At 36.9% G+C, this 26522-nt stretch overlaps 1 pseudogene; it reads left to right on the top strand.

Moving 5' to 3' along the window:
• Positions 1–1672: 1672 nt before the first annotated feature.
• On the top strand, positions 1673–26522 carry LOC120187211 (annotated as a pseudogene).

Below are 26522 nucleotides of genomic sequence, written 5' to 3' on the forward strand. Positions count from 1 at the left end.
ACCTTAACTCCTACCTAAAATTTTTAGCTCCGTCCTTATTAAATATTAAAAAGGGTGACAAAGTCCACATTCTTAAATTATCGTGAACCATAAGGACTAAATTTACTTTATATCTATATTTTTGTATAACCACCGATACTCGATTTATTGCACCCAATTTACTGTAAAAGCGAGGGTGACTCTGCAACCCAATTTACTCTATTAACAAACATCAGGATTCAAACCTCTGACTTTACTTAAGGGACTTAGTATCTTATCTCATTAAACCAACTGATTATTAGTTAGTTTACACCTATATTTGAAAAACAAGGAAATTAAGAAGCATATGAGGCTTATTTACTCAATCAAGTAAGGCTGTAGAATGAATGTCCCAAGTAAATTAGGGGTTTCTTTTGCTTCAATGCAATGGAAGTGAACGTTGAGTGTTCTATAAGATTAGGTAAAGAATTGATGACATTCTATTTTGACCCGACGACACACACAAAGAGAGAGCCATCTTTTTCAAACTTTTTTTTTTGGGTTTTACCGACCACACGGTGCCGTGTAGGTTGGGAAATTTTACCGTGCGATAATTTTAATATACGGTTAAGGAAGGACGCACCGGTTTTATTATTTTTTTAACATTTTCGGTAAAATATTACCGGAAATATTATTATTTCTACTTAAAACATTAATGATTTTAACATTTCTGGTAAAATAACCAATAATAACAAAACCCGTAGAAAAAATAATATTTTAGGTAGGGTTTTACCAAACCCAGTAAAACACTCAATAATAACAAAACCTGTAGAAATAATAATGTTTTCGATAATTTTTTATCGATTTTGTTAAAAAATAATAATAAAACCGACAACGTCTTTTCTTAGCCATATATTAAGATTGCCGCACGTAAGACTTTCCGGTGTAGGTTTCTTTATAACAGATGCCAATGTTTCTCTCTTTGCCCCCACAAAAACACAACGTTTGACCCCCTCTTTCACTTTTTTGACCACTAATTCATTTTATATCTACATTTATGTACTTCTAATTAAAGTCAAATAAAATTTACATTTTAATCTCAATTCCTGACATAGATTTTAAAATAAAATGACATTTTTATCATTGCATCACATAAGATATTAATTTATATGGGAGAAAAATGTATCTTCAAAAATAATTTCTTTAACAATTAGGTCTTTCAAAAATTTTAACATGAAATCATTATAAATGATTAAGAAATATTTTAAATAAAAATTATCTTGTATTATCCTAAATTATAAAAAAATAAAATTTAAATATGTTTAGATTCCCTACATTCTTTGTACATTTAGAAGATAATACTCTTTCTTGAACTTACTTGTATTAATCTTCTAAATTTTAAACAAAAAGTTATTTCTTAAAATTTTATTTTTAAATTATTATAAAATAATATCTATTTATAGTATCTTTCAACGATGATCGCTAATAACACACAAAAGACATATATTGTTGCTGAAAATTTAGGGTTTTTACAAGACATTTTTATATTTCCCTGCTAAAAGATTCTTATAAACTAAAATGACAATAAGGGTAGTGTCCAGCCCAAATTCAAGTCCAAGTCCGAGCCCAACTATAAGCAAAAAAAAAAAATGCAGTCGACAGCACATAATTAACACTAATAATCTATAAAAAAAAAGTCTCATCCATCTATCAACCGCTAAATCAAAGAGAATCTTGAAACCTGAGATGTCGGACGGGGAACATCACTTCGAATCCAAGGCGGACGCCGATGCCGACGACTCCAACTATCCTCAGCATGTCGACACTATCCCAAGAACGACTCCATCGTCATCAAAGGCCGCCATTACAAGGTCATCGAGCATCACATCAATCCGGTTTCTGAGTTTGGGAAGAAGATGTCTTGGTTGATTAAAGAAGTTGTCGAACTTAATCGGATGGCTAGGCCGTATCTGTAGAAGTGAATTATTGTGTAATAAAAACTTTGTGTTCCAATGGAAGTTGTTCTATGATAATTAACTTTTTGAGATCAATACCTTTTACATACATTCATTCTGCATTGCATTTATTTTAAATATTTTGCATTAATACATGCATTCATTCATTAAAACACTCAAAATAATGTAAAATATAATTTTCAATCATTGTAGTTATTCTGGCACTCAACTCACACCCGTACGGTACTCGGAATACAACTAAGAAAATGGAAGCTAGAATGATTCAACTTGAGCAAGAACAAAAACAAGCTCAAGAAGAAATGAGAGAGAGATTAAATAAGATGGAAGCAGAGATAACAAATTCGCAAACTGGTCTACTACAAAGGATGGAAGAAATGTTTAAGAAACATGCTATAGGTAGAAGGATCACGGATGGCCAAATAACGTCATCCGAGCAAGATTTATCATATCCTCCAGGGTTTGAACCAGGGGCATCACATCCTGCGGGGTTTACTTCTGATCCCCAGCACCTACCAAGGTTTACACCAGAATCTGGTCCTCCTCCTGGTTTCACACCTGTACACATCTCTGCTCACCCTTCGGTACCTCAAGAAGCACGACCTCATGTATATGTCAGCAATGAGAATCATCAACATCACATGGGATCTGCATTCCCAAACAATTATCAGCCTGTTACTGAACACTTAACTCCAGATCTAAATGAGTTAGCTGAAAAGGAAAAAGCCAATGAACAAATAACTCAACAGTTGAAGAAATTGGAAGAAATGGTAAAATCAGTAGAAATGATTGAACCGTCTATGGGTCTGACGCCAGAGAGCTGAGTTTGGTCCCAGACTTGATCATCCCTATAAAGTTCAAGGTTCCTGAATTCGAAAAATACAATGGATCCACTTGCCCTTCCTCTCATATTACTATGTTTTGCCGGAGGATGGCTGGCCATGTGAATGATGAAAATTATTGATTCACTGTTTTCAAGACAGTTTAACAGGTTCTGCCGCCAAGTGGTAAACCAATTAACTAGAGCTCACATCAAATCATGGAAGGACTTGGCAAAAGCATTCCTAGAACAATATCACCATGTTACAGATATAGCTCCTGATCGGTGGACTCTTCAGAATATGGAAAAAAAGAAGTAATGAGACTTTCCGACAATATGCCCAAAGGTGGCGTGATATTGCTGCCCAGGTCCAACCCCCTTTACTCGAAAAAGAAGCTACTGTAATTTTTGTCAACACTTTGAAAGCTCCATACTTGGGGTACTTGCTTGGAAATGCCACCAAAAATTTTGCTTATTTGATCATCTCTGGTGAGCTCATCGAAAATGCTATAAAAAGTGGCAAGATTGAAGTAGCTGAAGGGTCTAGCTCCAAAAAACCCGTATACCGGAAAAAGGAGAATGAAGTTGCAAGTGTATACCACAAGAATACTGCAAATAGTGTCACAATAACACAATCAAAGGCGGAGAAGAATGACATGAACACCGTCAGAAATGATTTCAAGGGACCTCGCAAGGAGAGAGAAAAAGTATCATTCACGCCACTACCCGTACCCTATTCAGAGATATACGCTTCATTATTAAAAGCAGATGTGGTACGCCCCTACCGTTTGACTCCTCTTCAACCACCGTACCCTCATTGGTATGACGCAAATGCACATTGTGATTTCCACGATGGAATTACTGGCCATTCTATTGAGAATTGTTTTGCCTTCAAAAAGATAGTGCAAAATCTGATTAACACAGGAGGATTACAGTTTGACTCAACAGATGTAAAAAAACCCACTACCGAATCATGGAGGCAAAGGGATAAATGCAATCCAAGGAGAATAGGAGGAAGGCAAAGAAAGACGTTCATGAAATTAAATCTCCCTTCAGTTGGGTATTCCAACAACTCTGTCAGGCTGGCATAATTCGACAAGATCCTAAGCCGAAGACCAATGAGTGTGGACACTATTGCAAATATCACCAAGAAGAAGGACATGAAATTCAGCTTTGCCCTGAATTCAGGGGGTTATTACAAAGATTGATGGATCATAAAGAGGTAGAGTTCTTTGAGGAAGATAAGGAAAGAAGAGAAGAAGATGTCTTCATGACAGAAATTCTGAGCCCATTCACAGAACAAGTAAGCCAGTGGTCATTACTGTGAAACCATCAGCAATGAATTCTGGGTCGTCAACACCAAAAGTTATAATCACAGCTCCTTCACCATTCCCATTTAAAGACACCCGCAAGGTGCCTTGGAACTACACTGCCAATGTTTCATTAATAAGGGAATCTGGTTCGCTAGAGAAAATAAAGGTAGTTGAAGGTGAAGCACCAGGAGGCAACTTGATAACTGAAATAGTGAATGAAGTTGGTCACTTCACAAGAAGTGGGAGGTGCTATTCTCCCGAGGTATCGAAAGAAGTAGACAAAGTGAAAGCAAAGGAAAAGTTGTAGTGGTACCGCAGAAGATATTCAACGATGAACTCCCACCAATGATCAATAAGCCGGTAACAGAAACACAAGCTCAAGAATTCTTAAAGTTTCTAAAACATAGTGAGTATAGTGTAGTTGAGCAGCTACACAAGCAACAAGCACGGATTTCGATTCTGGATTTGTTAATAAATTCAGAGGTACATCGGAATGCTTTACTGAGAGTGCTAAATCAAACGTTTGTGCCTGAGGATATACCAGTGAACAAGTTGGATCGAATTGTAGGGCACATAGCTGCTGACAACTACATAACTTTCACTGATGATGAAATTCCTGATGGAGGAATGGTATCGGTAAAAGCCCTCAATATCACAACTCACTATCATGGTCATGTCTTACCAGGTGTTTTGATTGACAATGGGTCTGCACTTAATGTTATGCCTATGGCCACATTACGAAGGTTACCGGTGGACAACTCACATATGAGGGCCTACCAAAACATTGTCAGAGCCTTTGATGGAACTCAGCGGGATGTGCTTGGAAAGATAGAGGTACCACTGTTGATTGGACCAACTATCTACAATATTGATTTTGTGGTGATGGACATCAACCCTTCATATAATTGCTTGCTTGGGAGGCCATGGATTCATTCTGCAGGGGCAGTCCCTTCATCCTTACACCAAAAATTGAAATTAGTGTCAGATGGTCAGTTGATTAGTATTGGGGCAGAGGAAGAAATTATTGCTTCTGTGACGACTGACGCCCCATATATTGAGACGGATGAGAATGCTCTAGAGTGTTCATTCAGAGCCTTAGAATTTGTCAATGCTACTTTTGTTGCTGAAGGAAACAAGATTCCTCGCCCACGTTTATCTGATTGTACTAAGATGATTGTGCGAGAGACTCTAGGAAAAGGAGCCAAGATAGGAAGGGGTCTTGGTAGATGCCTGCAAGGGACTTTATATCCCAATTTGTCATGATGAAGAGCGATCGCTTTGGGCTGGGATTTAAGCCTGATTTTCAGCAAAGAAAGAAAGAAATGAAAAAGAGAGGTGAAATAAGAAGAGCTAGACTAAAAGGAGAGGACATTCCATGGGAGCATATGTCTTTTCCTCCTCTAATGAGCTCTTTCAAGTTTGGAGGAGTGTTTGATATAGAGCAACAGTTAACCAGAGCAATTGACGAAGAAGAGCAGATGAAAGACAGAAACTTGTTCAATGAAGCTATGGAGGGTTTGGTCATTAACATGATAACTGGGGATGATAAAGCGGGAAGATATTTGGCTGGAATCCGTCCTTGCTTCCCAGGGGAAACACTGAAAAATTGGACTGCAGAGGATCTCCCTGTAGTTTTTAAGATTAATTCAGAGTAATACCCAATACTAATCCTTATACTTGTGCCCGCAAGTATTAAGGAATTTTCATAAGGGCAGCTATGTTAACTCTACTTGCTTTCAATAAAAGACAGTCTTTTGTTTCTTAAATGGCTATCATTATTTACATTTTCATTTTCATTCTTTATATTCATTTCATAAATTTTGGTCTCCTTTCAAATATATTCGATTCAATTTTTCCATTTGCAGGTGTCACAATATCAATAGCATGAATTTTCTGAATTTAATAATGAGATAAACTTGAGCAGCCCATATGTTTGGAAGAAATCAATGAATGTCAGGATGAGGTAGAATGTGATGTTCCTAACGAACTATTAAGACTGGTAGAAAAGGAGGACAAACAGATCTTTCCTCACCAGGAAGAAACTGAGGTTATAAACTTGGGAACTGATGATGACAAGAGAGACGTTAAAATCGGCAGCACACTTTCTGTCGAGATAAGGCAAGAATTGATAGATCTGCTCCGAGAATTCAAGGATATCTTTGCATGGTCTTATCAAGATATGCCAGGACTGAGTACAGACATAGTGGTGCACAAGCTTCCGATAAAGCCTGAGTGTAAGCCAGTTCAGCAAAAGCTCAGAAGAATGAAGCCAGAATGTTGTTGAAAATTAAATAGGAAGTGATGAAACAGATTGATGCAGGGTTTCTTCAAGCGGCAAAGTATCCAGAATGGGTTGCCAACATAGTCCCTGTGCCAAAGAAAAATGGTAAAGTTCGCATGTGTGTGGATTACAGAGAACTTAATAAAGCAAGCCCGAAGGATATTTTCCATTGCCTCATATAGATACTTTAGTGGATAACACTGCTGGTCATTCGTGGTTTTCTTTTATGGATGGCTTCTCGGGGTATAACCAATAAAAATGAATATTGAAGACATGGAAAAAACTACATTTGTGACTATGTGGGGCATATTTTGCTATAAAGTGATGCCATTTGGTTTGAAAAATGCTGGGGCAACTTACCAAAGAGCTATGGTGACTCTTTTCCATGACATGATGCACAAAGAAATTGAAGTGTATGTGGATGACATGATTGCCAAGTCCAGGACTGAAGGTGAACACATTCAAACTTGAGAAAGCTTTTCCAAAGGTTGAGGAAATATCAATTGAAACTCAATCCAACTAAATGCACATTCGGGGTAACGTCAGGGAAACTCTTGGGTTTCGTGGTTAGTCAAAAAGGAATTGAGATTGATCCAGATAAAGTAAAGGCCATTCAAGATCTTCCACCGCCTCGTACACAGAAAGAAGTTCGAGGATTCTTAGGAAGGTTAAATTATATATCTCGATTCATTTCACAATTAACTGAAAAATGTGACCCAGTTTTCAAATTACTTCGAAAGAACAACCCTGAAGTCTGGAACAACGAGTGCCAAAAGGCTTTGGAGATAATCAAGGGATATTTGTCTAAAACTCCAATTCTGGTATCACCAGTCCCTGGTAAACCATTGATCCTTTATCTAACGGTCTTTGAAAATTCAATGGGATGTGTATTGGGGCAACATGACGAATCTGGAAAGAAAGAGAGAGCTATCTATTATCTAAGCAAAAAGTTCACTGATTGTGAGAGTCGATACCCGCCAATTCAAAAGCTATGTTGTGCTTTGGTATGGACTACTCGAAGGCTCAGACAATACATGTTATACCATACTACTTGGTTGATATCTAAGCTTGACCCTTTGAAATTTTTAATGGAATCACCAGCTTTAGCTGGTAGATTGGCTAGATGGCAGATGTTGTTATCAGAATTTGACATTGTATATGTGAACCAAAAAGCAATCAAAGGGAGTGCCATAGCAGATTTCCTTGCAAGTCGTGCCTCAAATGATTATGATCCTTAAATTTTAATTTTCCAGACGAGATCTGATGTGCATCACGACCAAGGAGGAAACAAATTCAGATGATAAATCTTGGAGGTTGTATTTTGATGGAGCATCTAATGCTTTAGGACAAGGAATTGGAGCAGTACTGATTTCCCCAGAAAATGTCTATTATCCTTTTACAAGCAGATTGGAGTTCTTTTGCACCAATAATATGGCAGAGTATGAGGCTTGTGTCATGGGGTTAAGAGCAGCTATAGAAAGAAAAATCAAAGTGCTCCAAGTATATGGAGACTCCTCACTAGTGGTGTATCAATTGCGAGGAGAATGGGAGACGAAGGATTTAAAGTTAGTGGAATACAGAAGATTGATCCTTGAATTGGTAAAAGAATTTGAAGATTTCACTTTCAATTATCTCCCTCGAGAAGATAATCAAATGGCTGATGCTTTGGCCACACTTGCTGCAATGTTCCAAGCAAATAGAAGAGTTGACATGATGCCAATTAATATGCAAATGTATAATACCCCGGCACACTGTTATGATATCGAAGAAGAGGTAGATGGTCGTCCATGGTATTATGATATTTTGCAATACATCAAGCATCAAACTTACCCACAATGTGCGTCTGAGATCGATAAAAAGACAATAAGGAGAATGGCTGCCGGATATGTATTAGATGGGGAAGTTCTGTACAAAAAAGTATGATCAAGTTTTGATGAGATGTGTGGATGCCCGAGAAGCAAAAGGTATACTTGAAGAAGTGCATGAAGGGATATGTGGAACACATGCAAATGGGCTTTCTATGGCCAGGAAGATCATGAGATATGGATACTATTGGGCCACTATGCATTCAAACTGTGTTGATTATGCAAGAAAATGTCACAAATGTCAAATCTATGGGGATAAGATCCATACATCTCCGTCACCTTTGCAAGTGATGACCACACCATGGCCGTTTTCTATGTGGGGCATGGATGTCATTGGGACAATTACACCAAAGGCTTTGAATGGACATCGTTTCATATTTGTGGCAATTGATTACTTTACTAAGTGGGTTGAGGCTGCCTCGTATGCAAATATCACGAGATCTACAGTTTGCAAATTCATAAAGAAAGAGATAATTTGTCGGTATGGATTGCCAGAAAGAATTGTCACAGATAATGCCACTAATTTGAATAACAAGATGATGGTAGAACTTTGTACTCAGTTCAAGATAAACATTCTAATTCAGTGACCTACCGTCCAATGATGAATGGAGCAGTGGAAGCAGCAAATAAAAATATTAAAAGGATCATCACAAAGACCACTGATACTTACAGAGATTGGCATGATAAATTACCTTTTGCCTTGTATGCATATCGAACTACAGTGCGAACTTCGACAGGGGCAACACCTTTCTCTTTAGTATATGGGATGAAGCAGTCTTGCCAGTGGAAGTAGAAATCCCATCACTTCGAATTTGAAAGAGGTGAAATTGGATGAAGCTGAATGGGTTCAGGCTCGGTTTGACCAATTGAATCTCATTGAAGAAAAGAGATTAAAAGCTATTTGCCATGGTCAGATGTATCAGAAACGGATGATGAGAGCTCATGATAGGAAAGTTCATCCAAGAGAATTTCGAGAGGGTGATCTAGTGCTAAAAAGATCCTGCCAATTCATAAGATTTCCGAGGGAAATGGATGCCTAATTGGGAAGGTCCATATGTTGTCAATAAGGCCTTCTCTGGGGGAGCGTTGATCTTGGCAGAGATGGATGGAGAAAAATTGAGAAATCCGTAAACTCAGACTCTGTCAAGAAGTACTATGCTTGAAGAAAAAAAAAAGAACAAATAAAAAGATGAAAAATGAAAAAATGAAAAAGAAAAAAATGAAAAATGAAAAAAGAAATGAAAAAAAAAAAGAAAATGAGGGTTTGAGATGAAAATCCGCAAAGGACATCTTGAACCAAAGGAAGACTTTGAGTTGAAAACCTGAAAAGGCTGCTCAAAAGCATTTTGAGATTAGGCATCAGACAACTAAATCTTCTTGAGGGTCTGATATTTTGAGAGAAGCTTCACATCTATAGACATTTTGGCAATTCTCGAAGTCCTCCAGACAGAAGCTCAACTCAATAGTTATATCAAGTGGATTGATTCAGGAACATTCGTGCTAATGATCTATAAGGACATTTGACTTATGGTTTTAAATTTCCATTATTCATGTGATTGCCATAACTTTGTAAATTCAATTTATTGTCAGTAAATTCGAAGTTTGTTATTTCAAGTTCCAATTTTATTCATTCTTCTTATAAGTAGATTGGCATGTCATTAAAAAATAAAAGATTTTTGGTATTACTCTGAATTAATACTTCCATATTAGATATTCTAGCCCTAATGATTGAAAAGAGTAGGATATGACATGGCTAAAGAAAATGCATATGAGTTGAGAAAAGAAAGCACATTGAAAACACTGATATTTTGATACGCTGACAAAGATGAGCATTTCAAAAGGAAACAGAAAAGGATTTGCATGGGAACGAGAGAAATGAGAATTTACAGAAAATAGCCCAAGCAAAATGTGGAGTGCAAACGAAAGGACCAATGACGCATTTAAAATGAAAATTTACAGGACCACAAAGTTCATAATATTAAAATGCCATCATGCATACATCAGTAGGCATCTATAAATAGGAACATGCTCATTCATTCATATTCATTGAAATGCTTTGACAGAAATTCAGAGAAAGTCAATAACAATTAAGATTCACCGCAGAAGGAGGTGAACCAACATTTCCAATGGAGAGTTCATAATGAGAAGAACTCATTCGACAGAGGGAGAAGAAGTTCATAATGAGAAGAGCTTGTTCGACTTATCACTCGATTTATGACATTTTGAATCAGTGACACCTCGCTTGAGGGATTGATATTTTCAGGAGAGTTCATAATGAGAAGAACTCATCCAACGAGGAAGAAGAAGTTCATAATGAGAAGACTTGTTCAAATTCGCATCAACATTTTCAATGGAGAGTTCATAATGAAAAGAACTCATCCGATAGAGGGAGAAGAAGTTCATAATGAGAAGAGCTTTTTTGACCTATCACTTGATTCACGACATTTCGAATCAGTGACGCCTCGCTTGAGGGATCGACATTTCCAATGAAGAGTTCATAATGAGAAGAACTCATCATAAAGGAGAAAGTTCATAATGAGAAGAACTTGTTCCTTTCAAATTCACCACAGATGGAGGTGAACCAACATTTCCAGAAGAGTTCATAATGAGAAGAACTCGTCCTAAAGGAGAAAGTTCATAATGAGAAAACATGTTCTTTCTAAGTCCACCGCAAAAGGATTTGGATCAACATTTCCAAAAGAGTTCATAATGAGAAGAACTCATCCACGAGAAAAAAGAAGTTCATAATGAGAAGAACTTGTTCAATCTAACGACGAAGGAAGAATAGAAAAATGGTTGTCTGTTTCGTCTTTGCCCTATTCTTGTTAACACAAGAATGTGCAAAGAGGGGCAGCTGTAGACACCCATTTTTTTTATTTTTTTTTGTCAAAGTTAAAAAATATTATTAAATTATTATTATTATTATTATTATTATTATTATTATTAAGTGTATTTATATTTTTGTGCAGGCCAAATGTGGTCCAATTATAAGCAATCCAACAGACCCAAATCAATAACAGTACCAAGCCTCTCCACCGACGAGTCACTAAGGCTAGTCACCTCCGAGCAAGTTGAAATATCATCATCACCATGTTGGTCACCAAACAGCAAAATTCATAAAGTCACATGCACCAAAGTCAAGCAAAATTAATGATTTCACCTAACCCATCAATATCATACCAAACGCAAAGAAAATGCAGATGCTTCCAAGGAGATTCGGTGAGGATTTCAACAATAAAATCGAAGAGGAATTGAGCAAAAGAAGGGGAGGACTCTGGAGGGCATTCGAACATAAAAAATACAGAGGAAATTTCACAGAGAGATTCGGGAAAAAAACTAAAAAAGAAGTTTACCTTATTTTTGGAAGCTCTCGCTGGAGAAGAAGAACCCCATCACAAAGGTAAAAAGTTTTAGTTTCTAAAGTTGTAATTTCGAGTTTCAAAGGAAAAGGGTCGGTTTTGGGATTTTTGAAGGTTTGAACGTTAAAGAATAGAGAACAGGGAGATTAAATGAGAGGCGGCAGAGAGAAGACAAACAATAATAATTTAGGGAATTACACAAAAGGAGTTTGGAAAAGGGTTACAACATGTCTTGTAACTTGTAATATTTTTTGGTATTAAAAAGAGTCCATTTATATTGTCTTTTGCATAGGCCCAATGTACTAGTCAACATGTTGCAATATATATACATTATATAATAAAAATAAAAAGAAAACAAAAGCCCTAGTCTATACTCATACTTCAGCCGCCGGTTTTGCTTCAAAAACAAGGAGAAAAGTTGTTTTGAAAAGCCAAATATGTGATGGCATTTAATTGGATCAAATTTTTAGGTGAAATTTGTTTTATTATCGTTTATAATCCTTAATTTTGTTTGTAATTACACTTCTTCATTACTCATGTTTTTGATAATATTGATGTGAATCATTTAATTTAATTTGGAATATTAATTTTGCTTATGCGTATGTAGATTTTCAAATTTTGTTTAATAAATTAATATTGGGTTTATAGATTTTAATTGTAACAAGCTTTGTCTTTGATCACTATATAAATAAACTTATGGTTAAATTACTTAAGAGATTATAACTATTTTGATCTTTCATTTGATCATTGTTTGAGTATCATGTATAGTATTTTGTGGTTTAGTTACATTTTTAGTTGTTGTGTTTTTTTTTCATTCATTTTAACCTCATATTCCATGTACATACAGATCTTAGATTTTAATTAGTTTTGACGTCATTGTTAACATTAAATATTAAATATTTAATGGAACATGTGTGTTTATTATTATTAAAGATATTAAATACCTTTATTTTGATACTACTATTTGCCAAGATTTTTATTCGAACATTATTAATAATACTCATCGTAGAATGTGTGAAAAGCACTACCTTATAGAGGTAGTGCGATTCAATACAATATTTGAACGAAATGGAGAATTTAAAATAAGTCGAATATTCCATTAAATGACGGTGATATTTTTATTCTATTCTATGATATTTTATTCTATTTAAATTTAAGTATTGACAATTTATGTTTCTAGATATCCATATAAAATTGAGATATTGAGTTTTTATTCGATTTTAATATTTTCAAATAAATAGTTGGGAGAATATTCTTTTACAGATAATAAATAGATGAAATAACTTTCTCGATAGAGGATTATTAATATTGAGATTTCTTTTCAAATTAAAGAATTTTCTTAATGAATTAATTAATTTGAAGCAAATTAATATTCAATAAATGGATCATATTTTAACTTGATATTTGATTCAGAATTTACCACCATTTACGACAACGTGTAAGCGACACAGTACCAATTTTGGGCGCTGTGGGGGTGCTAATCCTTCCCCACACGTAACCGACTCCCGAACCCATTTTAATCGAATCTTTGGAAAACGCATACCAACTTTTGTCTTAAAAAATGATTTTTCTTAAAATTATTTTTAAAAAAGACGTTTTTAGGTATTCGACCTACCTAACCCAAAGGTTGATGGCGACTCTTTTCAATTTAATTCAAATTAATCCAAAATCACCCCATTTTCCAAAATTAAAAGTCATAACTGTTTTTAAAACGATTTAAAAGATTGTCCCGCCGGAAAACGGTTACGACAGCTTGGCGACTCTGCTGGGGACCTTTTTTAGAGAGTCAGTCTGTAAGTCGCTTACACATTGTTGTTTGGTAGAAATTATGAGTTCGAGTCTTTAGTTAACTTATGATCCTTTTAATTGCTTCATTTTATTATTGTCTTACTAACATTTTTATCTTTGTTTTCAGATTTGTCCGAAGTTTTGTCTAATGGTGTCATTTTCCTTTTGAGTCAAAGGGTTGAATGTTCCTCCTCACACACGTCACGAGCATTTGCATAACATAAGCTCTATACCCGAGCTCCGATCCTTTCTAAGTGGGGGCGAAAGCGACGCCTTCGTGAGAATTTATTCTCCGTGCAGGCCTAGCAAGTAACCTTCGGGATTCATATACCTTATGTTTTCGTGAGAATTTATTCTCCGCATAGACATAAGGGAATGTATCCTCTCGAATTGAACTCGATCCGTTTAAGTCTATAATGGGTGAGGATTGAGGGTTTGGCAGCCCAAGGGGGCACTAACATCAAGGACAATTCGAGTACCTTTTTCTGTTAGAAACGCAACCACGCATATAGTGAACCGTAGAACGATCACCTGAGGTATAGATATATCGAACCTATGTCTGTCAGTAGGTACCCAAAATAGGTGTACACAAAGGAGGAACGTTTCTGAACTTTTTCTTTTTTGATTTAAATATTGTTTAATAACAGCATGCGAACTAGATACCATGTGGTTAGGATTAATTTCTTGAAAAATCATTGTGGGTATATAACATGTTTGGGTAGATATCATGACGGGGTAGGTGTTATATTCATCTTTAAATGACATTTTTATTTGTATTCAATTTTCTTACTTGTACTAATTCATTTTCATTTTTTTTGTGTTTTTTTTTTGTTATCTGCATTGCATCATTCAAGATTAAGGGTGTTGATCTTTAGTTAATCGTCAAATTGGAAAGCTTTCAATAATGGACGAAAAGTATTTAAATCAAGTAGTTCAAAACTCTGAGGTACGACAGTGGGCTGAAGCATTGCAAAGATTGGAAGGGGACAGTTTGCTAGCTGATCACATGTCATATTTAGCGGGTTATGCTTCCGTTTCTCTTAAAAGAAATGACATCCAGGACTTACGAGACATTTGGGAAAATGGGAGTCGAGTAAGAAGCGGCAGTTTTACCAGTGTTATGGGGATATTTCCTATCTGTTATATTGATATAGATGATGAGTTGATCCGAGCCATGATTCAATTTTGGAATCCAGGGTACAACTGTTTCACTTTCAATAAAGAAGACATGGTTCCTACCATCGAAGAATATATTGCCTTGTTGCGCATAGAGGATGCTCAAGAGAATCGGATTTATTCCAAGTCCATCAAAACTCAACCCTTCAGAATCAAATTAGCCAAAATCGCAGGAGTGCGTGAGGAATGGGTGGTTGCTCGTACCAAACAAAAAGGTGAAAGTGAAGGCATTTCTTGGATTGCTATTAAAGGAATCATTCAAAGTCATCCTGACGAGAAGGTGCGATTTGACCTCTTTGCACTGGGTATTTATGGCTTAGTCATTTTCCCGAAGGCTTTGGGATTTATTGAGGCTGCAGTTGTGGATTTATTCGAGCAATTACAAAAAGGGTCAACCCTGCTCCTGTAGTTTTAGCGAGACTTTTCGATCCTTGAATGCTTGTCGAAGGCTTGGAGGTGGTCGATTTTCAGGATGCGCGCAATTACTATATGTCTGGATTCGTAGCCACTTCTGGAAAATTGAAAAAATTTCATATCATCGGTTTAGTACAAGTTACTCGCCTTTGAGAGAATTTCTAGAGAAAGATTGGCCAAAGGAGTCACTAAAGACATGTGGATAGATGCCCTTAAGAATATGCAAGACAAGGATATCGTTTGGCGTGCCCCTTGGCAAATACAAAGTGAGTTCCTCTATAAGTGCGGTGACTATAATTGGGTGATGTTGCTCGGTTTATGGGGAGCAATTGGGTACGCACCACTTTTGGTTATGAGGCAATATGGTGGCCATCAATTTATCCCAGTCACTGCTGGATTGCACTCATCTGAGTTTGTATTCTACGGGAACAATTACAAGAAAAACATCTCGAATGCAGTTAGAGGATGGAAGAAGACTTTCTGTACTAGAGCCGATGCAGCCAAGGTAATGTTGACGCCAAATTATGAGGAATGGAGGTCTATAAGAAAGAATGAAAATATTCCTCTACCTGACCAAAGTAAGGATATAACTATGGAGGAACGAATTCAGATAGTCCCATCGGAGATAGAGATCTTAAGAGCAGAATTCGAAGCTGAGAAAGAAGGTTGGTCGAAAGAACTAGAAGAGATTCGACAAGACAAATTCATGTTGAGTATTGATGTTGACTTTCATGCCGCACAATTTGCAATGCTAAGAAAGAAAAGAAAAAGTAGATTCGGAGTTGAAAAATCTGAAGAAGGGTTACTACAAGCTGCAAAAATCTAGGATAACAATTGGGTCAAGTAGAGCATCAGCCCAGTTAACCAAAAAGTTAAACGCAGAGAAACATCGAAATAGAGATCTGAAGGAAAAAAACGATCGTCTACTCAAGAGCTTGGAGAAAGGGAAAGAAAAAATAGAAGAGCTTGAGCTTGATAAGAGGGAGCGGATCATAAGATACAAGGCCGAGAGTCGCAAAGCTATGGAAGAACTAAAAAGGGAGAAAGATCGAGTCAAAGAGCTAGAAGCTGAGAAGACCATCACGATCAGGGGATTTGAAACTGAAATAAATAATGCTTGTCGAACTTGATATTAGAGGACAAAAAATCGAAGAATTTGATATTAAAAGAAATAGGTGGGAATTAGAAAAGAAACACTTCAATACTAGGCTCGAAGCAAGACAAGAGACAATCAACAGCTGGATGAAAAGGTGTGGAGATAAAAATGTACAAATACAGAATCTTAATCAAAGGATGCAGGAAACAAAAACGAGACTTGAAGAGGATCTGGCTCAATGTCGGACTAAAATCACAGAATTCAGTGATTATATCCTGCAACTCGAAGAATCCTTGTTCCGAGGAAGGATTATCATAGGACCAAGTAACATTCAGGAAAGTTATGAAGAGAATGCCTTACTGCGAAATCAAATTCGAAGCCTGGAAAGCACACTGCAGAGTTGTCAAGTACGAATCACTGAGCTAGAAGTAAATCTCCAAGGAACTATTGAACAGTGGCAAACATCGAACGATTTCTATGAAGAACAGAGTGCAGATAGAAGCAACATGGTAGCCGAGGCTATAATACAGATGAGTGAAGTTGCCAGATACATTGGGGAATTAGCTGTCGAAGCAAAGGTCATCGAGCATCACATCAATCCAGTTTCTGAGTTTGGGAAGAAGATGTCTTGGTTGATTAAAGAAGTTGTCGAACTTAATCGGATGGCTAGGCCGTATCTGTAGAAGTGAATTATTGTGTAATAAAAACTTTGTGTTCCAATGGAAGTTGTTCTATGATAATTAACTTTTTGAGATCAATACCTTTTACATACATTCATTCTGCATTGCATTTATTTTAAATATTTTGCATTAATACATGCATTCATTCATTAAAACACTCAAAATAATGTAAAATATAATTTTCAATCATTGTAGTTATTCTGGCACTCAACTCACACCCGTACGGTACTCGGAATACAACTAAGAAAATGGAAGCTAGAATGATTCAACTTGAGCAAGAACAAAAACAAGCTCAAGAAGAAATGAGAGAGAGATTAAATAAGATGGAAGCAGAGATAACAAATTCGCAAACTGGTCTACTACAAAGGATGGAAGAAATGTTTAAGAAACATGCTATAGGTAGAAGGATCACGGATGGCCAAATAACGTCATCCGAGCAAGATTTATCATATCCTCCAGGGTTTGAACCAGGGGCATCACATCCTGCGGGGTTTACTTCTGATCCCCAGCACCTACCAAGGTTTACACCAGAATCTGGTCCTCCTCCTGGTTTCACACCTGTACACATCTCTGCTCACCCTTCGGTACCTCAAGAAGCACGACCTCATGTATATGTCAGCAATGAGAATCAGCAACATCACATGGGATCTGCATTCCCAACAATTATCAGCCTGTTACTGAACACTTAACTCCAGATCTAAATGAGTTAGCTGAAAGGAAAAAGCCAATGAACAAATAACTCAACAGTTGAAGAAATTGGAAGAAATGGTAAAATCAGTAGAAATGATTGAACCGTTCTATGGGTCTGACGCCAGAGAGCTGAGTTTGGTCCCAGACTTGATCATCCCTATAAAGTTCAAGGTTCCTGAATTCAAAAAATACAATGGATCCACTTGCCCTTCCTCTCATATTACTATGTTTTGCCGGAGGATGGCTGGCCATGTGAATGATGAAAAATTATTGATTCACTGTTTTCAAGACAGTTTAACAGGTTCTGCCGCCAAGTGGTATAACCAATTAACTAGAGCTCACATCAAATCATGGAAGGACTTGGCAAAAGCATTCCTAGAACAATATCACCATGTTACAGATATAGCTCCTGATCGTGGACTCTTCAGAATATGGAAAAAAGAAGTAATGAGACTTTCCGACAATATGCCCAAAGGTGGCGTGATATTGCTGCCCAGGTCCAACCCCCTTTACTCGAAAAAGAAGCTACTGTAATTTTTGTCAACACTTTGAAAGCTCCATACTTGGGGCACTTGCTTGGAAATGCCACCAAAAATTTTGCTGATTTGATCATCTCTGGTGAGCTCATAGAAAATGCTATAAAAAGTGGCAAGATTGAAGTAGCTGAAGGGTCTAGCTCCAAAAAACCCGTATACCGGAAAAAGGAGAATGAAGTTGCAAGTGTATACCACAAGAATACTGCAAATAGTGTCACAATAACACAATCAAAGGCGGAGAAGAATGACATGAACACCGTCAGAAATGATTTCAAGGGACCTCGCAAGGAGAGAGAAAAAGTATCATTCACACCACTACCCGTACCCTATTCAGAGATATACGCTTCATTATTAAAAGCAGATGTGGTACGCCCCTACCGTTTGACTCCTCTTCAACCACCGTACCCTCATTGGTATGACGCAAATGCACATTGTGATTTCCACGATGGAATTACTGGCCATTCTATTGAGAATTGTTTTGCCTTCAAAAAGATAGTGCAAAATCTGATTAACACAGGAGGATTACAGTTTGACTCAACAGATGTAAAAAACACCCACTACCGAATCATGGAGGCAAAGGGATAAATGCAATCCAGAAGGAGAATAGGAGGAAGGCAAAGAAAGACGTTCATGAAATTAAATCTCCCTTCAGTTGGGTATTCCAACAACTCTTTCAGGCTGGCATAATTCGACAAGATCCTAAGCCGAAGACCAATGAGTGTGGACACTATTGCAAATATCACCAAGAAGAAGGACATGAAATTCAGCTTTGCCCTGAATTCAGGGGTTATTACAAAGATTGATGGATCATAAAGAGGTAGAGTTCTTTGAGGAAGATAAGGAAAGAAGAGAAGAAGATGTCTTCATGACAGAAAATTCTGAGCCCATTCACAGAATAAGTAAGCCAGTGGTCATTACTGTGAAACCATCAGCAATGAATTCTGGGTCGTCAACACCAAAAGTTATAATCACAGCTCCTTCACCATTCCCATTTAAAGACACCCGCAAGGTGCCTTGGAACTACACTGCCAATGTTTCATTAATAAGGGAATCTGGTTCGCTAGAGAAAATAAAGGTAGTTGAAGGTGAAGTACCAGGAGGCAACTTGATAACTGAAATAGTGAATGAAGTTGGTCACTTCACAAGAAGTGGGAGGTGCTATTCTCCCGAGGTATCGAAAGAAGTAGACAAAGTGAAAGCAAAAGGAAAAGTTGTAGTGGTACCGCAGAAGATATTCAACGATGAACTCCCACCAATGATCAATAAGCCGGTAACAGAAACACAAGCTCAAGAATTCTTGAAGTTTCTAAAACATAGTGAGTATAGTGTAGTTGAGCAGCTACACAAGCAACAAGCACGGATTTCGATTCTGGATTTGTTAATAAATTCAGAGGTACATCGGAATGCTTTACTGAGAGTGCTAAATCAAACGTTTGTGCCTGAGGATATACCAGTGAACAAGTTGGATCGAATTGTAGGGCACATAGCTGCTGACAACTACATAACTTTCACTGATGATGAAATTCCTGATGGAGGAATGGTATCGGTAAAAGCCCTCAATATCACAACTCACTGTCATGGTCATGTCTTACCAGGTGTTTTGATTGACAATGGGTCTGCACTTAATGTTATGCCTATGGCCACATTACGAAGGTTACCGGTGGAAAACTCACATATGAGGGCCTACCAAAACATTGTCAGAGCCTTTGATGGAACTCAGCGGGATGTGCTTGGAAAGATAGAGGTACCACTGTTGATTGGACCAACTATCTACAATATTGATTTTGTGGTGATGGATATCAACCCTTCATATAATTGCTTGCTTGGGAGGCCATGGATTCATTCTGCAGGGGCAGTCCCTTCATCCTTACACCAAAAATTGAAATTAGTGTCAGATGGTCAGTTGATTAGTATTGGGGCAGAGGAAGAAATTATTGCTTCTGTGACGACTGACACCCCATATATTGAGACGGATGAGAATGCTCTAGAGTGTTCCTTCAGAGCCTTAGAATTTGTCAATGCTACTTTTGTTGCTGAAGGAAACAAGATTCCTCGCCCACGTTTATCTGATTGTACTAAGATGATTGTGCGAGAGACTCTAGGAAAAGGAGCCAAGATAGGAAGGGGTCTTGGTAGATGCCTGCAAGGGACTTTATATCCCAAATTTGTCATGATGAAGAGCGATCGCTTTGGGCTGGGATTTAAGCCTGATTTTCAGCAAAGAAAGAAAGAAATGAAAAAGAGAGGTGAAATAAGAAGAGCTAGACTAAAAGGAGAGGACATTCCATGGGAGCATATGTCTTTTCCTCCTCTAATGAGCTCTTTCAAGTTTAGAGGAGTGTTTGATATAGAGCAACAGTTAACCAGAGCAATTGACGAAGAAGAGCAGATGAAAGACAGAAACTTGTTCAATGAAGCTATGGAGGGTTTGGTCATTAACATGATAACTGGGGATGATAAAGCGGGAAGATATTTGGCTGGAATCCGTCCTTGCTTCCCAGGGGAAACACTGAAAAATTGGACTGCAGAGGATCTCCCTGTAGTTTTTAAGATTAATTCAGAGTAATACCCAATACTAATCCTTATACTTGTGCCCGCAAGTATTAAGGAATTTTCATAAGGGCAGCTATGTTAACTCTACTTGCTTTCAATAAAAGACAGTCTTTTGTTTCTTAAATGGCTATCATTATTTACATTTTCATTTTCATTCTTTATATTCATTTCATAAATTTTGGTCTCCTTTCAAATATATATTCGATTCAATTTTTCCATTTGCAGGTGTCACAATATCAATAGCATGAATGTTTCTGAATTTAATACTGAGATAAACTTTGAGCAGCCCATATGTTTGGAAGAAATCAATGAATGTCAGGATGAGGTAGAATGTGATGTTCCTAACGAACTATTAAGACTGGTAGAAAAGGAGGACAAACAGATCTTTCCTCACCAGGAAGAAACTGAGGTTATAAACTTGGGAACTGATGATGACAAGAGAGACGTTAAAATCGGCAGCACACTTTCTGTCGAGATAAGGCAAGAATTGATAGATCTGCTCCAAGAATTCAAGGATATCTTTGCATGGTCTTATAAAGATATGCCAGGACTGAGTACAGACATAGTGGTGCACAAGCTTCCGATAAAGCCTGAGTGTAAGCCAGTTCAGCAAAAGCTCAGAAGAATGAAGCCAGAAATGTTGTTGAAAATTAAAGAGGAAGTGATGAAACAGATTGATGCAGGGTTTCTTCAAGCGGCAAAGTATCCAGAATGGGTTGCCAACATAGTCCCTGTGCCAAAGAAAAATGGTAAAGTTCGCATGTGTGTGGATTACAGAGAACTTAATAAAGCAAGCCCGAAGGATAATTTTCCATTGCCTCATATAGATACTTTAGTGGATAACACTGCTGGTCATTCGTGGTTTTCTTTTATTGATGGCTTCTCGGGGTATAACCAAATAAAAATGAACATTGAAGACGTGGAAAAAACTACATTTGTGACTATGTGGGGCATATTTTGCTATAAAGTGATGCCATTTGGTTTGAAAAATGCTGGGGCAACTTACCAAAGAGCTATGGTGACTCTTTTCCATGACATGATGCACAAAGAAATTGAAGTGTATGTGGATGACATGATTGCCAAGTACAGGACTGAAGGTGAACACATTCAAAACTTGAGAAAGCTTTTCCAAAGGTTGAGGAAATATCAATTGAAACTCAATCCAACTAAATGCACATTCGGGGTAACGTCAGGGAAACTCTTGGGTTTCGTGGTTAGTCAAAAAGGAATTGAGATTGATCCAGATAAAGTAAAGGCCATTCAAGATCTTCCACCGCCTCGTACACAGAAAGAAGTTCGAGGATTCTTAGGAAGGTTAAATTATATATCTCGATTCATTTCACAATTAACTGAAAAATGTGACCCAGTTTTCAAATTACTTCGAAAGAACAACCCTGAAGTCTGGAACAACGAGTGCCAAAAGGCTTTGGAGATAATCAAGGGATATTTGTCTAAAACTCCAATTCTGGTATCACCAGTCCCTGGTAAACCATTGATCCTTTATCTAACGGTCTTTGAAAATTCAATGGGATGTGTATTGGGGCAACATGACGAATCTGGAAAGAAAGAGAGAGCTATCTATTATCTAAGCAAAAAGTTCACTGATTGTGAGAGTCGATACCCGCCAATTCAAAAGCTATGTTGTGCTTTGGTATGGACTACTCGAAGGCTCAGACAATACATGTTATACCATACTACTTGGTTGATATCTAAGCTTGACCCTTTGAAATTTTTAATGGAATCACCAGCTTTAGCTGGTAGATTGGCTAGATGGCAGATGTTGTTATCAGAATTTAACATTGTATATGTATCTCATTGCTCAGGAGATGGTTAGAGGTTATGGAAGGAAATCCATCTCTCCGAGATGCTCTCTAAAAATTGATCTCCATAAAGCTTTTGACTCCATTCATTGGGGCTTTATTTCAGATATTCTCAAAGCTCTTAATCTTCCCCATTCTTTCATTACTTGGATCGAAGCTTGTATCACTCAAGCAAGATATTCAATTTCTTTTAATGGGACTCTTATCAGTTATTTTAAAGGTGCAAGAGGTCTTACAGGAAGACCCTCTTTCTCCCTATCTTTTTATGTTAGCCATGAATATTTTATCTCGAATGTTAAATTTGGCTGCCGAAAGAGGTATTTTTGGATTTCATCTAAAATGCAAGAAGATTGGTCTGACTCATCTCTCCTTTGCAGATGACCTTCTGATTTTTTGCAAAGGCAATATAGAATCAGTGGTGGGAGTCCTAAGTATTCTTGACCAGTTCTATGAAGTTTCTGGGCTCAAATTGAATTCATCTAAATGTGAGATCTTTTCCGCGGGAATTAAGTCTAGAACCATTGAGAATAAAAAGCTCATAACAGGGTTTCAATTTGGAACTTTACCTGTTCGCTATCTTGGAATTCCCCTTGTTACTCGCAAGCTTACCGAGAAAGACTGTCAAGTGCTTATTGACAATATTAAGCGCAAGCTCCATCTCTGGTCTAAAAGAAACATTAGTTACGTAGGATGGTTAGAGCTCATAAGAACAGTTTTATTTAACGTCAGCAACTATTGGTGCAGACAATTGGTCCTTCCTACTTCAGTTCTTAAGAAGGTTGATCAAATCTGCTCTGGATTTTTCTAGAAGGGAGCAGATAATTCTGTAGCCGCAAGAATCAGCTGGGACAACATTTGTTGTTCTAAATCGAAAGGAGGATTAGGTCTGAAGAATATAAAAACCTGGAACAAAGCATGCCTGATGAGTCTCATCCAGGAAATCCTTGCGGGCAACGGTGCAAATATTAGTTGGACTATTAAACAAATTCTGAAATTACGATATGAACCATCTCCCATTATTTCAACTGTTCCTATGCAATTGAAGGAAATTTGAGACAGGATTTGAATCAAAGGGCAGAAGGTCAATTGGCATAAATTAATTTGGTTTCCATTGCATATTCCTAAGTATAGTTTAATAGCTTGGATGACTCTTCTCAACAGGCTGCCTACTAGAGATCGGCTTATTAAAATGGGAATTTGCTCAGAAGTTCATTGTGTAAACTGTAATTTTAATCAAGAAACAAGGGACCATCTTTTCTTGCATTGTCTTATGGAAGCAGATCTCTGGAAATTTGTTTTGAACCTTAATGGGATGAAGCCATCGATTATGTCATGGGATGATTTGGTTTCAAGGGCTTCTTCTTCATGGAAAGGGAAGTCTCTCCTTACCACCATCTTGAACATTTCTTGGACTGCTTGCATCTACTTTCTATGGCAGGAAAGAAATCAGTGAGTCTTCCTAGGACATCATAGAACGGTTGAATGTTTGCTCAAAGATGTCAAAGACGTTGTTGGAATTAGGCTTAGGGGAACTAACATAAATAGACTAGAAAGTACTAATCTAAAGCTTTGTAATGCTTGGGGTATTGTCTAACCAATCTCTTTTGTATAGGCTGTTTCTTTTTTATTGTTTCTCTTGATCGGTTGATTGGTTGTATCTATTTTGACATTGGGTAATAAAATCTGAATTATCCAAAAAAAATGTTAACATGGCGCCACATGAAAAGGGACATGCTTTCCAAGGTCCACATCATCCCTTAAAGTATTTTGAAAAATCACTTAAAGTATTTTAAAAAAATACACTTTAAAAAAATTAAAAAAAATAAAATTATAGAGACTAAAATAGTAATTTAATACATATTAGTTGCATGAGTTAGCTTATATAGGCATATTGGAGTATTTAAGTTATGTTTCTTAACAATGTGGGATAAAAGCTAAAAGGTGTATTATGTATATGACGATTCGCACCTTCCCTTACATGGCGCCATCTCGGGCAAAATTCTGCGAAAGCGCGGATGTTGATCCACGCTTTGTCAAAAAGGGTACTAGATCAATAATATTTGGAGAGAGAGTGTCTAACAGTTAATTAATAGGTCTAAGGATGATATTTCAGTAATAACACCAAGGCCACCTTTTCAATCTATATTTTTTTTTTCTTTTCAATCTCTATTTTTTTCATTTTAATGATCTGTCTGATGATTTTCTGCAAATGGATTCTGATTATCCTTTTGTTTTTGTTTATTTCGAATTTCAAGTTGAGGTTTTGGTTTTTTCAGATATGTTCTCTTAATTGATTAATTTTTGTGGTTGCATGATTAATTCTGTGAGTATACTTTGACTTCGATTTTTTACTTTTGATGCTTGCTTTTTTCTGGTTAAATTTTAATTCCCAGGAGTGAAAAGTAATCTTTGCGTAAAGAAAAGTTGAGCGTATTCACATAAGATATTTGTCTATTATGATTTGTAATAATTTATCGGAATGTAATAATTTAACATTTGATGGTCCTTGTTGACTTGGAAAATATACTTGCTAGGTAATTAGACTTTTGTTTATTATGATTTGTAATTTTTGCTAACACTGTTCTTGCTTTATGGCATCTGCCAGGTTGTTGAAGTTTCTACCTCCAAGACCAGAAAGCACGGACATGCTAAGCGTCACTTTGTTGCAATCGATATCTTCACTTCCAAGAAACTGGAAGATATTGTTCCGTCTTCCCACAACTGTGATGTAATAAATGATAGCTTACTTCATAGATTTTTCTTGTTTTTTTTCAAACTAAGAATCTTTCATGAAATTGCAATCAATGTCATGAATTAACTCCCTTTGTTTTTCTTCATGTTAATCATACTGACTATCAGTTGATTGACATTTCTGAGGATGGATTTGTAATTTCAATTGCTTCTTTATTTTGATTCGATGTTGATTTTTTTTTTTTTTTTGCTTTCCAACCTTTAACAAGTTAAATATTTCAGGTGAGCTTGTTGACTGATAGTGGAGACACCAAGGATGATCTCAGGCTCCCAACTGATGAGAACTTATTGAAACAGGTAAAACGATTAATTTTATAAGTTTTGGAACATATTTGATTTACTTGTATTGTGTTTTGCCATTGCTGTGTGATTGAGTTGTTTACTTGTATCATATGCGATTCTCCCCTTTGAGCTTTGGCTCCATTTCTGCAAGGGCACCTCCATTTCTTCTTCAAACAGAGAAGAAAGAGAGAGGTGACAATTGTGCCCGAGAAATTTGCTTTATTAATATGCAGGAGTTCTCTTAATAGAGCAATTGTCATGTTATTTTTATTGATTTCAGCCAATTGTGTCGGTTAAGTCATGAACAAGTTATGCTGTTTGTGTAATCATTTTATTTTTGTGCTTTTACATTTGTATTTCCCATGTTATCTGGACTCGAAGTGAGTGTTGAATCCGAGTATGTGCTCAATTTCCTTTCCGGAAGATCATATTCCCGTACTCATATTATATGCTTCAAGCAAAATGAAGAATCCATATAACATAGTTGGTAACCCTATGAAACAATTGTCGGATTTCTGTATTGTTTCGTTGTATTCTTACGCATCCCTGGTATGAAATTGCTTCCAATATTTGTATTTCGGTGTGAGTGTAGGTAAAGGATGCTTTTGCGGAGGGGAAAGACCTGGTTGTGTCTGTAATGTCAGCAATGGGGAAGAACCAGGGATGGACATGGGTCGGATTGGGTCGGGTTGGGTTAGGTTTTTGGTCCACCGACCCAACCTGAGAACAAAGAATCCTCCACGCGAGATTTGACCCAACCGAAACAAGATTTCACCCGACCCGATATATAATTTAAAAACCCGATCCGACTTGAAATAATAAAAAATATTATTTTTATTCAATAAAAACAGTGACTTAATTGGAAAAAAATATATAGAGAGGTATTATTGTAATTATTCCTAAATATATAAGGTAAAATTATTTTTTTCAGGTCGAGTCGGGTATTTTTTACCCAAAACCGAACCCGACCCGACCTGAACATCACATTTAAAAAACTCGACCCGAACCGAACCTGAAATTTTTTATAAAAAAAACTGACTTGATCAAGTTGGTTCGGATCAGAATCCGTTGGTTTCAGGTACCATGTCCATCCCTAGGAAGAGCAGATCTGTGCTCTCAAAGACATTGGTCCAAAGTAAGGTCCGAGATTTTTCATTTTGCAAAATC

Source organism: Hibiscus syriacus, unplaced genomic scaffold, assembly GCF_006381635.1.
Source record: "Hibiscus syriacus cultivar Baekdansim isolate YM2019G1 unplaced genomic scaffold, ASM638163v2 tig00113724_pilon, whole genome shotgun sequence".
Taxonomy (NCBI): domain Eukaryota; kingdom Viridiplantae; phylum Streptophyta; class Magnoliopsida; order Malvales; family Malvaceae; genus Hibiscus; species Hibiscus syriacus.